Genomic DNA, 15,987 nt, shown 5'->3' on the forward strand with positions numbered 1-15,987 from the left:
ACTCCAGGAGGAAAGAAAACAACATTAATATTGAGTAGAGTATGTAGTGTTAATAATTGTTTGAGTCTCCATGAACTTCATTTAATTTAGATTTATTTCAGCTTCCTTATGCCTTGCCACTCTGAATCACATTTGATCTGTATCTGAATAACCGGACCCACTGTTTCAGTCACTGCACAGGAGCTCCAATAGACCCCTCAAACAGAAGACTGCAGTACTGTACCTATTGCGCCAAGTACCTGTTGTACTTGGCGCATGTGACAAACACAATTTGATTTGATTTGATACAGTATGTTCTGCTGCATTCTTGCCCACTCTCTGTGTGAGGTCCATCCACAGAGTGTGATTTGCCTCCAACTAATCTCCTAATTACCACATGAGCTAATTATTTGCTCTGTTGGCTCCACAATACGTTGGTGAGATAGAAGATAAGTTCTAAAATAAACAGGGTTTATGCCATCATCCCTTCATGTATTGACCTAGGCTTTTAGGTAAGAATTGGGTTTGGAAAAGAGCCTGTCAATTGGTGAATACTGGAGGAACTTGCCTATGCTTGTGTTGTGTCTTTGGCACTTGCTATGCTTTGCTGTGGACACAATATAGGGTCCCAGGTTTGAGCCTATACTATACACTGAGGATTATTGAACTTCATCTAACACATATCCCCGAAGTATAACCATGAATACAAACAGACATTCTAAATTGCCTTATCTTCAAGAGACATATTTCTGCACTTTCTGCTTCAAGAAGTTTTGACCACGTTACATGACACCGGGCATCACGTAATCTTATGGGACTTTATCAATGTTGAGAAGTGTCCTATAAATTCAATTTGAGGGATTTTTTCTTCCCACTGCAGCATAACACTTTACACAGGTGTAATTGAATTTGAAGAAAATTGCTCATGGAACCCCTTGATCATTATACTGTATATATACAGTGCCTTCGGAAAGTATTCAGACCCCTTTACTTTTTCTACTTAAAAAAAAAAGTTATAGCCTTATATTAAAATGTATCAAATTAAATAAAATCCTCAGCAATTTGCACACAATCCCTCATAATGACAAAGCGAACGTTTTTTATTTATTTATTTTTTACATTTTTGTAAATGTATTAAAAAATAAAAAAACAGATACCTTATTGCTATGAGATTTGAAATTGAGCTCAGGTGCATCCTATTTCTATTGATCATCCTTGAGATGTTTCTACAACTTGATTGTAGTCCAACTGTTTTAAATTCAATTGATTGGACATGATTTGGAAAAGCACACAGCTGTATATAGAATATCCCACAGTTGACAGTGCATGTCAGAGCAAAAACCAAGCCATGAGGTCGAAGGAATTATCCGTAGAGCTCCGAGACAGGATTATGTTGAGGCACAGATGTGGGGAAGGGTACCAACATTTTTTGCAGCATTTAGAAAAAAATTGAAAGAATATGGCACCACAACAAATCTACCAGGAGAGGACCGCCTACCAAAACTCACGGACCAGGCATGGAGAGCATTAACCAGAGAGACAAAAAAGAGACCAAAGATAACCCTGAAGGAGCTGCAAAGATCCACAGCGGAGATTGGAGTATCTGGCCATACACTTTAAGCCATACACTCCACTGAGTTGGGCTTTATGGAAGAGTGGCCAGAAAAAAAGCCATTGTTTAAAGAAAAAAATAAGCCGAACACGTTTGGTGGGAGGCATGTGGGAGACTCACCAAACATATGGAAGAAGGTACTCTGGTCAGATGAGACTAAAATCGAGCAATTTGCGCCATAAGGAAAACACTACGACTGGCGCAAATCCAACACCTCTCATCACCCCGAGAACACCATCCCCACAGTAAAGCATGATGGTGACAGCATCATGCTGTGGGGATATTTTTCATCGGCAGGGACTGGGAAACTAGTCAAAACTGAAGAAATTATGGATGGTGATAAATACAGGTAAATTCTTGAGGGAAACCTTTTTCAGTCTTCCAAAGATTTGAGAGTGGGATGGAGGTTCACCTTCCAGCAAGACAATGACCCTAAGCATACTGCTAACGCAACACTTAAGTGGTTTATTAAGAGGAAACATTTAAATGTCTTGGAATGACCTAGTCAAAGCCCAGACCTCAATCCAATTGAGAATCTGTGGTATGACTTAAAGATTGCTGTACACAAACAGAACCCGTCCAACTTGAAGGAGCTGGACCAGTTTTGCCTTGAGGAATAGGCAAAAGTCCCAGTGTCTAGATGTGCCAAGCCTATAGGGACATACCCCAAGAGACTTTCAGCTGTAATTGCTGCAAAAGGTGGCTCTACAAAGTATTGTTTTTGTGGGAATGAATAGTTATGCACTCTCAAGTTCTCTGTTTCTTTTGTCTTATTTTTGTTTGTTTCACAATTAAAAATGTTTTGCATCTTCAAAGCGGTAGGCATGTTGTGTAAATAAAAGGATACCAACCTCCAAAAAAATCCATTTTAATTCCAGGTTGTAAGGCAACAACATAGGAAAAATGCCAAGGGGGTGGATATTTTGCAAGCCACTGTAAAGACTCTCAGACCATGAGAAACAAGATTCTCTGGACTGATGAAACCAATATTGTACTCTTTGGCCTGGAGGACACCTGGCACCATTCCTACAGTGAGCGTGTTTGTGGCAGTATCATACTGTGGGGATGTTTCTAAGCGGCAGGGACTGGGAGACTAGTCAGGATCGAGGGAAATATGAACAGCGGAAGGTAGAGAGAGTTCCTTGATGAAAACCTGCTCTAGAGGCAGTCAGGATCTGACTGTGGCGGACTTTCACCTTCCATCATCACAACGATCTTAAGCACACAGCCAAGACAACGCAGGAGTGACTTCTGGACAAGTCTCTGAATGTTCTTGAGTGGCCCAGCCAGAGCCCGGACTTGAGCCTGATCGATCATCTCTGGAGAGACCTGAAAATAGCTGTGCAGCAAATGCCGCTTTTGCTTTGTAATTATGGGATATTGTGTGTAGATTGGGGAGGGAAAAAATATTTAATCAATCTTAGAATTAGGCTGTACCCCAACAATATGTGGAAAAAGTCAAGGGGTCTGAATAAAGCTCTGTATATGTATATATATATATATATATATATATATATATATATATATATATATATACATACACACACACAGTTGAAGTCAGAAGTTTACATACACCTTAGCCAAATACATTTAAAATACGTTTTTCACAATTCCTGACATTTAATCCTAGTAAATATTCCGTCTTAGGTCAGTTAGACTCACCACTTTATTTTAAGAATGTGAAGTGTCAGAATAATAGTAGAGAGAATGATTTATTTCAGCTTTTATTTTCTTTCATCACATTCCCAGTGGGTCAGAAGTTCACATGCACTTGTGTATTTGGTAGTATTGCCTTTAAATTGTTTAACTTGGGTCAAACATTTTGGGTAGCCAAAATGGCTTTCTTATGGCGGTTTTGGAGCAGTGGATTCTTCCTTGCTGAGCGGCCTTTCAGGTTATGTCGATATAGGACTCGTTTTACTGTGGATATAGATACTTTTGTACCTGTTTCCTCCAGCATCTTCACAAGGTCCTTTGCTGTTGTTCTGGGATTGATTTACACTTTTCACACCAGAGTATGTTCAACTCTAGGAGACATAACGCGTCTCCTTCCTGAGCGGTATGACGGCTGCGTGGTCCCATAGTGTTTATACTTGCGTACTATTGTTTTTACAGATGAACGTGGTACCTTCAGGCATTTGGAAATTGCTCCCAAGGATGAGCCAGATTTGTGGAAGTCTACATTTTTTTAAATGAGGTCTTGGCTGATTTCTTTTGATTTTCCCATGATGTCAAGCAAAGACGCACTGTTTGAAGGTAGGCCTTGAAATACACTTCCAATTGACACAAATTATGTCAATTTCCCTATCAGAAGCTGCTAAAGCATTGACATCATTTTCTGGAATTTCCCAAGCTATTGAAAGGCTCAGTCAACTTAGTGTATGTAACCTTCTGACCCACTGGAATTGTTATACTGTCAATTATAAATGAAATAATCTATCTATAAACAATTGTTGGAAAAATTACTTATGTTATGCACGAGAGAGAGAGAGAGAGAGAGAGAGGTGGATATGACCCTGCCTGACTCTAAACAGCAGGAGTCGGGATCCGAAGCAAAATTGGAATACGGGCTAATTCCAGGCAGTGCATGAACTTTACCGTGCCTCACTTTTATTGCCTTAATTCCAACAAGGGTTAGGAGTGTGAAGCAATTGTTCTTCCAGCCCTCAAGTCTCTGCAGGTGCACAACGGCAGTAGGTCCTATGACTGAGTGTAGTCTGGCCCAGGAGTGTGAAGGTGAACGGAAAGGCACTGGAACAACGAACCGCCCTTGCTATCTCTGCCTGGCCGGTTCCCCTCTCTCCACTGGGATTCTCTGCCTCTAACCCTATTACGGGGGCTGAGTCACTGGCATTCTGGTACTCTTCCATGCCGTCCGTCCCCAGGAGGGGTGCGTCACTTGAGTGGGTTGAGTCACTGACATTAACTTTCTGTCGGCGCCCCCCCTGGGTTGTGCCGTGGCGGAGATCTTTGTGGGCTATACTCGGCCTTGTCTCAGGATGTTAAGTTGCTGGTTGAAGATATCCCTCTAGTGGTGTGGGGGCTGAGCTTTGGCAATGTGGGTGGGGTTATATCCTGCCTGTTAGGCCCTGTCCGGGGATATCGTCAGACGGGGCCACAGTGTCTCCTGACCCCTCCTGTCTCAGCCTCCAGTATTTATGCAGCAGTAGTTTATGTGTCGGGGGGCTAGGGTGAGTCTGTTATATCTGGAGTATTTCTCCAGCCTTATCCGGTTGGAATTTAAGTATGCTCTCTCTAATTCTCTCTTTCTTTCTTTCTCTCTCTCTCTCTCTCTCTGAGGACCTGAGCCCTAGGACCATGCCTTAGGACTACCTGGCCTGATGACTCCTTCCTGTTCCCAGTCCACCTGGCCGTGCTGCTGCTCCAGTTTCAACTGTTCTGCCTTCAGCTATGGAACCCTGACCTGTTTACCGGATGTGCTACCTGTCCCAGATCTGCTGTTTTCAACTCTCTAGAGACAGCAGGAGCGGTAGAGGTACTCTGAATGATCAGCTATGAAAAGCCAACTGACATTTACTCCTGAGGTGCTGACCTGTTGCGCCCTCGACAACCACTGTGATTATCATTATTTTACCGTGCTGGTCATCTATGAACATTTGAACATCTTGGCCATGTTCTGTTATAATCTCCATCCGGCACAGCCAGAAGAGGACAGGCCACCCCTCATAGCCTGGTTCCTCTCTAGGTTTCTTCCTAGGTTCTGGCCTTTCTATGGATTTTTCCTAGCCACCGTGCTTCAACACCTGCTGTTGAGGTTCTCTTCTTCCTCTGAAGAGGAGGGGTAGCAGGGATCGGACCAAAATGCAGCGTGGTTAACTTCATACATCTTTAATAAAGATAATGACGAACAATACAAAACACTAAACGTAACGTGAAAAAAACAAAACAGCCCTATCTGGTGCAAACAAACACAGAGACAGGAACAATCACCCACGAAACACTCAAAGAATATGGCTGCCTAAATATGGTTCCCAATCAGAGACAACGATAAACACCTGCCTCTGATTGAGAACCACTCTAGGCAACCATAGACTTACCTAGACAACTCTACTATACCACAATCCCATAACTTACAAAAAACAGACAAAGACAAAACACAACACATAAATAACCCATGTCACACCCTGGCCTGACCAAAATAATAAAGAAAACTCAAAATACTAAGACCTGGGCATGACACCTGCATTGCTTGCTTTTTGGGGTTTTAGGCTGGGTTTGTGACATCAGCTGATGTAAGAAGGACTTTATAAATACATGATTGAGTTATAATGCTGTCACTAGAAAAAAAAGATGGCATAGCAGTCAGACTTCTTTTTTCCTCGTCTTGTCGTGTGGGAGTGGATACGCTGTATATATCTTTTTTATATTTTCTCTTTGCATATCTCTAATATTTTTCTAAACCTCAACTTCAAAATACTCTCCTGCAACCCACCTCACTCAATGTAGTGTGGATCTGTCTCTTCTAAATTATTCTTATCCACATCCGAAACCGGTACTCCCCAACAGAAGCTAGCCAGCTAACTAGCTACTATCTAATTAGTCAGATTACCACTGCTAGCGGTCATCAGCTAACCTTTAGCTCGGAAAGCTCTCGCCAGTTTGTACAACGCGATTCAAAACAGAGCATACCAGACCAATCTTCTCTCCATATCCCCGGCTTCTTACCGCATGCTCTGAACCTTTTCACCTGGATCACCACAGCTAGCTAGCTGCAACCAGAGTGACTATTCCTGATTTAACGTCACGTCCCTGTCCCAAAGCTAGCACCAATTAGCCTGGAGCTAGGCCCATATCCATAAATTGTATCAGCATATCAATTGCGCAACCAGGGCTGGTAAAAGATTGGATCATTGCTATTCTAACTTCCGCGACCCGCATATAAGGCAATCCCCCGCCCTCCTTTCGGAAGAGCTGACCACGACTCCATTTTGTTGCTCCCTGCCTACAGACAGAAGCTAAATCAAGAAGCTCCCGCGCTCAGGTCTGTTCAACGCTGGTCCGACCAATCTGATTCCATGCTCCAAGACTGCTTCCATCACGTGGACTGGGATATGTTCCGCACTGCGTCCAACAACAACATTGACGAATATGCTGATTCGGTGAGCGAGTTCAATAGAACGTGCATTGAAGATGTCGTTCCCATAGCAACGATTAAAACATTCCCAAACCAGAAACCGTGGATTGATGGCAGCATTTGCGTGAAACTGAAAGCGCGAACCACTGCTTTTAACCAGGGTAAGGTGGCCGGAAACATGGCCGAATACAAAGAGTGTAGCTATTCCCTCCGCAAGGCAATCAAACAAGCTAAGTGTCAGTATAGAGACAAAGTAGAGCCGCAATTCAACAGCTCAGACACAAGAGGTATGTGGCAGGGTCTACAGTCAATCACAGATTACAAAAAGAAAACCAGCCCCGTCACGGACCAGGATGTCTTGCTCCCAGGCAGACTAAGTAACTTTTTTGCCCGCTTTGAGGACAATACAGTGCTACTGACACGGCCCGCAACCAAAACATGGGGACTCTCCTTCACTGCAGCCGACGTGAGTAAAACATTTAAACGTGTTAACCCTTGCAAGGCTGCAGGCCCAGACGGCCTCCCCAGCCGCCCCCTCAGAGCATGCGCAGACCAGCTGGCTGGTGTGTTTACGGACATATTCAATCAATCCTTATCCCAGTCTGCTGTTCCCACATGCTTCAAGAGGCCCACCATTGTTCCTGTTCCCAAGAAAGCTAAGGTAACTGAGCTAAACGACTACCGCCCCGTAGCACTCACTTCCGTATTCATGAAGTGCTTTGAGAGACTAGTGAAGGACCATATCACCTCCACCCTACCTGACACCCTAGACCCACTCAAATTTACTTACCGCCCCAATAGGTCCACGGACGACACAATCACACTGCACACTGCCCTAACCCATCTGGACAAGATAAATACCTATGTGAGAATGCTGTTCATCGATGACAGCTCAGCATTTAGCACCATAGTACTCTCCAAATTTGTCATCAAGCTCGAGACCCTGGGCCTCGACCCCGCCCTGTGCAACTGGGTACTGGACTTCCCGACGTGCCGCCCCCAGGTGGTGAGGGTAGGTAACAACATCTCCACCCCGCTGATCCTCAACACTGGGGCCCCACAAGGGTGCGTTCTGAGCCCTCTCCTGTACTCCCTGTTCACCCACGACTGCGTGGCCATGCACGCCTCCAACTCAATCATCAAGTTTGCTGACGACACTACAGGGGTAGGCTTGATTACCAACAACGACGAGACGGCCTACAGGGAGGAGGTGAGGGCCCTCGGAGTGTGGTGTCAGGAAAATAACCTCACACTCAACGTCAACAAAAACTAGGGAGATGATAGTGGACTTCAGGAAACAGCAGAGGGAGCACCCCCCTATCCACATCGATGGGACAGTAGTGGAGAGGGTAGTAAGTTTTAAGTTCCTCTGCGTTCACATCACAGACAAACTGAATTGGTCCACCCACACAGACAGCATCGTGAAGAAGGCACAGCAGCGCCTCTACAACCTCAGGAGGCTGAAGAAATTTGGCTTGTCACCAAAAGCACTCACAAACTTCTACAGATGCACAATCGAGAGCATCCTGTCGGGCTGTATCACCGCTTGGTACGGCAACTGCCCCACCCACAACCGTAAGGCTCTCCAGAGGGTAGTGAGGTCTGCACAACGCATCACCGGGGGCAAACTACCTGCCCTCCAGGACACCTACACCACCCGATGTCACAGGAAGGCCATAAAGATCATCAAGGACAACACCCACCCGAGCCACTGCCTGTTCACCCCGCTATCATCCAGAAGGCGAGATCAGTACAGGTGCATCAACGCAGGGACCGAGAGACTGAAAAACAGCTTCTATCTCAAGGCCATCAGACTGTTAAACAGCCACCACTAACATTGAGTGGCTGCTGCCAACACACTGACTCAACTCCAGCTACTTTACTAATGGGAATTGATGGAAATGTATGTAAAATATATCACTAGCCACTTTAAACAATGCTACTTAATATAATGTTTACATACCCTACATTATTCATCTCATATGTATATGTATATACTGTACTTTATATCATCTACTGCATCTTTATGTAATACATGTCTCACTAGCCACTTTAAACTATGCCACTTTGTTTACATACTCATATGTATATACTGTACTCGATACCATCTACTGCATCTTGCCTATGCCGTTCTGTACCATCACTCATTCATATCTTTATGTACATATTCTTTATCCCTTTACACTTGTGTGTATAAGGTAGTAGTTTTGGAATTGTTAGATTAGATTACTCGTTGGTTATTACTGCATTGCCGGAACTAGAAGCACAAGCATTTCACTACACTCGCACTGTTAGCTTAAGAGACCTATTGGATAAATTCTTCGGCCAGTATACCTATTTTGCCAATTGGCCTGGTTTACCACACGGAGCCCTGCTGATCCATCTGCTGACATATTCAGCACGAGGGGGCCACAACAGACATTCTTCCGTCGCAACGTCCTTCTAAGGCCCTTCTGCTAGCTGCTAGCCCCGGCCCTCTAGCTGCCTGAAGCTACTCACTGGGCTCCCATGATTACTCGGCTACGCATGCCTCTCCCTAACGTCAATATGCCTTGTCCATTGCTGTTTTAGTTAGGATGTACTGCCTTATTTCCCTGTAGAGCCTATAGCCCTGATCAATATGCCTTAGTGAACACTGTAATTCCACCTCCAACACATTCGGTGACATCACCTGGTTTAAATGATATTCCCAGAGACAATATCTCTTTCATCGTCACTCTATGTACAGGTTTACCCCCACTGTATTCACATCCTACCATACTTTTGTCTGTACATTGTGCCTTGAATCTTTTCTACTGCGCCCAGAAATCTGTTCCTTTTACTCTCTGTTCTGAACGTACTAGGCGTCCAGTTCTTTTAGCCTTTAGCCGTACCCCCTACTTCTCCTCTGTTCCTCTGGTGATGTGGAGGTTAACCCAGGCCCTGCAGTGCCTAGCTCCACTCACATTCCCCAGGCGCTATCATTTGTTGACTTCTGTAACCGTAAAAGCCTTGGTTTCATGCATGTTAACATTAGAAGCCTCCTCCCTAAGTTTGTTTTATTAACTGCCCTAGCACACTCTGCCAACCCGTATGTCCTAGACGTGTCTGAATCCTGGCTTAGGAAGACTACCAAAAACCCTGAAATGTCCATCCCTAAGTATAACATTTTCCGACAAGATAGAACTGCCAAACGTGGCGGAGTTGCAATCTACAGCCTGCAGAGTTTTGTCTTACTATCCAGTTTTGTATCCAAACAGCTTCTACTTTAAAAAATCCACCTTTCCAGAAACAGAAACAGCCCCCAGCTGTGCCCTGGACACCATATGTGAGCTGATTTCCCCCCATCTATCTTCAGAGCTCGTGCTGCTAGGTGACCTAAACTGTGACATGCTAACACCCCGGCCATCCTACAATCTGAGCTTGATGCCCTCAATCTCACACAAATTATCAATAAACCTAGCAGGTACAACCCCAAATCTATAAACACAGGCACCCTCATAGATATCATCCCAACCAACTTGCCCTCCAAATACACCTCTGCTGTTTTCAACCAAGATCTCAGCGATCACTGCCTAATTGCCTGCATTCGTAATGGGTCCGCGGTCAAACGACCACCCCTCATCACTGTCAAACGCTCCCTGAAAAAATTCAGCGAGCAGCCTTTCTAATCGACCTGGCCCGGGTATCCTGGAAGGATATTGACCTCATCTCGTCAGTAGAGGATGCCTGGTCATTCTTTAAAAGTGCCTTCCTCACCATCTTAAACAAGCATGCCCCTTTCAAAAAAAATTAGAACCAAGAACAGATATAGCCCTTGGTTCCCTCCAGACCTGACTGCCCTTGACCAGCACAAAAACATCCTGTGGCGTTCTGCATTAGCATCGCATAGCCCCAGTGATATGCAACTTTTCAGGGAAGGTAGGAACCAATATACACAGGCAGTTAGGAAAGCCAAGACTAGCTTTTTCAAGCAGAAATGTGCATCCTGTAGCACAAACTCAAAAAGGTTCTGGGACACTGTAAAGTCCAAGGAGAATAAGAACACCTCCTCCCAGCTTCCCACTGCACTGAGGCTAGGAAACACTGTAACCACCGATAAATCCTGTATAATTGAGAATTTCAACAAGCATTTTTCTACGGCTGGCCATGCTTTCCACCTGGCTACCCCTACCCCGGTCAACTGCACTCTCCACAGCAACTCACCCAAGCCCCCCCCGATTTCAACTTCACCCAAATCCAGATAGCTGATGTTCTGAAAGAGCTACAAAATCTGGACCCTACAAATCAGCCGGGCTAGACAATCTGGACCCTCTCTTTCTAAAATTATCCGCCGAAATTGTTTCAACCCCTATCACTAGCCTGTTCAACCTCTCTTTTGTATCGTCTGAGATTCCCAAAGATTGGAAAGCTGCCGCGGTCATCCCCCTCTTCAAGGGGGGAGACACTCTATACCCAAACTGCTACAGACACATATCTATCCTACCCTGCCTTTCTAAGGTCTTCAAAAGCAAAGTTAACAAACAGATTACCTACCATTTCGAATCCCACCGTACCTTCTCCGCTATGCAATTTGGCTTCCGTGCTGGTCATGGGTGCACCTCAGCCACGCTCAAGGTCCTAAATTATATCATAACCGCCATCGATAAGAGACATTACTGTGCAGCTGTATTCATCAATCTGGCCATGGCTTTCGACTCTGTCTCAAATGATTGCCTGTTGTCCGGACCTCTGGCAGTCTCTATGAGGGTGCCACAGGGTTCAATTCTCGGGCCGACTCTCTTCTCTGAATACATCAATGATGTCGCTCTAGCTGCTGGTGATTCTCTGATCAACCTCTACGCAGACAACACCATTCTGTATACTTCTGGCCCTTCGTTGGACACTGTGTTAACAAACCTCCAGATTAGCTTCAATGCCTCTCCTTCCGTGGCCTCCAACTGTTCTTAAATGCAAGTAAAACTAAATGCATGCTCTTCAACCGATCACTGCCCGCACCTGCCCGCCCGTCCAGCATCACTACTCTGGACGGCTCTGACTTAGAATATGTGGATAACTACAAATACCTAGGTGTCTGGTTAGACTGTGAACTCTCCTTCCAGACTCACATTAAGCATCTCCAATCCAAAATCAAATCTAGAATTCGTTTCCTATTTCGCAACAAAGCACCCTTCACTCATTCTGCCAAACATACCCTCATAAAACTGACCATTCTACCGATCCTCGACTTTCTGTCACTTACAAAATAGCCTCAATTACTCTACTCAACAAATTGGATGCAGTCTATCACAGTGCCATCTGTTTTGTCACCAAAGCCCCATATACTACCCACCACTGCGACCTGTATGCTCTCGTTTGCTGGCCCTCATTTCACTCTCGTCGCCAAACCCACTGGCTCCAGGTTACCTACAAGTCTCTGCTAGGTAAAGCCCCGCCTTATCTCAGCTCACTGGTCACCATAGAGGCACCCACTCGTAGCACGAGCTCCGCTCCAGCAGGTATATCTCACTGGTCACCCCCAAAGCCAATTCATTATTTGGCCGTCTTTCCTTCCAGTTCTCTGCTGCCAATGACTGGAACAAACTGCAAAAATCACTGAAGCTGGAGACTCATATCTCCCTCACTAGCTTTAAGCACCAGCTGTCAGAGCAGCTCACAGATCACTGCACCTGTACATAGCCAATCTGTAAACAGCCCATCCAACTACCTTATCCCCACACTGTACTTATTTATTTATCTTGCTCCTTTGCACTCCAGTATCTCTACTTGCACATTCATCTTCTGCACATGTACCATTCCAGTGTTTAATTGCTATATTGTAATTACTTCGCCACCATGGCCTATGTATTGCCTTAACTCCCTTATCTTACCTCATTTGCACTCACTGTATATAGACTTCCCCCCCCCCTTTTTTCTACTGTATTATTGACTGTATGTTTTGTTTATTCCATGTGTAACTCTGTGTTGTTATACATGTCGAACTGCTATGCTTTATCTTGGCCAGGTCGCAGGTACAAATGAGAACTTGTTCTCAACTAGCCTACCTAGTTAAATAAAGGTGAAATAAAAAAATAAAAACATAAACTAGCTAACAACAGGTGTTCTGGGAACCATTTATAAGCTGAATTGCTAGCATTTGTTTGAGTTCCTTAACACAAAGACAGGGTAATGTTAAATATTCATGATGCTTATTTAAAACTAGTCCAATAGCTTGAATAGCATTGTGTCTGCCCTTCAAATACCCTCAAGCCATAAGACTGATGAACCGTTAATCAATACGCTACCCGTACTATTTGCATTGACCCCCTTTTTCACGCTGCTGCTACTCGCTGTTTATTATCTATGCATTGTCACTCTACCACTACCTACATGTACAGATTACCTCAATTTACCTTAACTAACCCATACTTGATACTGGTACCCCCTATATATAGCCTCGTTATTGTTACTTTACTATGTTACTTACTTTATTTTGGTTATCAAATATTTTCTTACTCTGCATTCTTGATTAAGGGCTTGTAAGTAAGCATTTTACGGTAAGGTTGTTATATTCGGTGCATGTGACAAATATATATATATCTATATCTATATCTATATATATATATATATATATATATATATATATATATATATATTTTTTTTTTTTTAATTTTTATTTATTTGGCTATTGTCGTCTCTTGCACTCTGACGTGAGGAAAACATTTAAACGTGTTAACCCTCGCAAGGCTGCAGGCCCAGACGGCATCCCCAGCCGCGCCCTCAGAGCATGCGCAGACCAGCTAGCTGGTGTGTTTACGGACATATTCATGGCAACTGCTCCGCCCACAACCGTAAGGCTCTCCAGAGGGTAGTGAGGTCTGCACAACGCATCACCGGGGGCAAACTACGTGCCGTCCAGGACACCTACACCACCCGATGTCACAGGAAGGCCATAAAGATCATCAAGGACAACAACCACCTGAGCCACTGCCTGTTCACCCCGCTATCATCCAGAAGGCGAGATCAGTACAGGTGCATCAACACAGGGACCGAGAGACTGAAAAACAGCTTCTATCTCAAGGCCATCAGACTGTTAAACAGCCACCACTAACATTGAGTGGCTGCTGCCAACACACTGACTCAACTCCAGCCACTTTAATAATGGGAATTGATGGGAAATTATGTAAAATATATAACTAGCCACTTTAAACAATGCTACTTAATATAATGTTTACATACCCTACATTATTCATCTCATTGGTATACGTATATACTGTACTCTATATCATCTACTGCATCTTTATGTAATACATGTATCACTAGCCACTTTAACTATGCCACTTTGTTTACATACTCATCTCATATGTATATACTGCACTCAATACCATCTACTGTATCTTGCCTATGCCGCTCTGTACCATCACTCATTCATATATCTTTATGTACATATTCTTTATCCCCTTACACTTGTGTCTATAAGGTAGTAGTTTTGGAATTGTTAGCTAGATTACTTGTTGGTTATTACTGCATTGTCGGAACTAGAAGCACAAGCATTTCGCTACACTCGCATTAACATCTGCTAACCATGTGTATGTGACAAATAAAATTTGATTTGATTTGAAATTCTGTTGAGAGGCGTCCGTTAAACTGGAATGCAAAGACAGCAGCTCCTTTAGTGTTAATCTGCTTTTGCTTTGATTAGTCTAGGTGGGATGGATTCTAAGGCGGTATAGCACAGTACAGTAATACCTATTTACTGTTGTTACACCGCCATCTGCTGGTCTGAGGTACTCCTAGAGTCCTCTGAGATCTACAGTAGCCTGACGCACCTCTCTCTGCTCAAATACAAATATGCCTTTCCATGCCCACTCTCGCATAATTCACTGATGTGAGTACTATGTGTCCCCTGCATGTTTAATGCGGTGCAACAGAAAGAGGCTGCTTCAGCTGTTTGCACAGCTATTTATTTTATTAATACCCCTAGGCTTGTTTTATATTTTAAAGCACTGAATCATTTATCATCCAGCAAAGGGACATTGTGATTTTAAAATAAATGAGAGGAACAGTAGCAGTAAATCCACCACCCAACCTAATTGCCACTGGCTTTGATGCAGTCTATTAATAATACATGGGGTAAAGAGATGTTTCTTTTTTTGGAGTCAAGGATGAAAGAATAGAGTTGTAATTCCTGAGGGATTTCCTTTTGATGACATACAGTATGTCTAATGCCCATAACGTTGAGATGCATAGATGATCAAGGATTTCAAAATATAGTTTAGCTCTGAACTTAAAACACTTTCAGACTGTAGTGTTGAGAAAAAGAACCCTTATTAATAAATCCTTCTTGATAGAGATGCATTAGTTCTACCCTACTTGAGCTACTTCTTAGACCTAGAAGTAATCCAACCATCAGAGCTTGCTGTAAGGGTGGACTCTCAATACACTGGTGACTTTGAAGTACACTTTTTTCTTGCCTATGTAAAGTCTCAACAGTGCCCATATAACCCTCATGAGCTCAAGTACATTACTTCATACTGTGGCCTACACCTCCTCTAAGTGCTAACAAAAGCACTACCAGGGAGATTTTTTGCCTTAAAAACATTTTTGAACTCAATATTTTGTGTCAGGAAACCACTCCTTAATAAATTGTGCATGGACATGGGTGTAGAAAGAAAATAATTGAGAGTGACAACGCTTCCCTCACATCTTCCTTCTCTTTATGCATGCCAACTTCTAATTATCTACCTGACAATCTATTGCAGCTCTACCCTCTCCTCTTCCCTGGAGCAGAGAGGGGGTTGCTTGGCAACAGGGCTGCAGAGTACATCTTTGGTAAAACATACATATAAAAAAAGGAAAAAAAGTTGGTTATTGATGCTTGGCCAATGACATCTTCTTCAAACTGAAGCTAAGGCATATAGTAGGTAATGTATCTGACACGGATTGCGTTAATCAGATTTATAGCTTTGTAATATAAAGACGGGAAGGACAAGAAAGTGTTTTTAACAACTGTCTGTCATCCAACATCTCAAAACCTCAATTGATTTGTGTGTGGCACGACTTGTAAATAAATGTATGCATGTGTTCCGAATGCAGGGTTCATCGTTGATGAGTCAGACGCTGCTATTTATTCAATTGATTGTCCTTCACGCAGAATAGTTCCCTGGGGAATCACATCAATGTAGTCTTTTCTTATGATCTAATGGTTAGCCATTGAAATATAAAAGGTCATTAATAATGGTTTGCCAGCCATTTACATTTAGCTTTGTAGGGATAGTGTTCCTTACGTTTTCCACATTATTTTATGATGTTACATAGAACATGTTTACCCATATATATCAAG

This window comes from Oncorhynchus clarkii, chromosome 27, assembly GCF_045791955.1.
Source record: "Oncorhynchus clarkii lewisi isolate Uvic-CL-2024 chromosome 27, UVic_Ocla_1.0, whole genome shotgun sequence".
NCBI classification, from domain to species: Eukaryota; Metazoa; Chordata; class Actinopteri; order Salmoniformes; family Salmonidae; genus Oncorhynchus; species Oncorhynchus clarkii.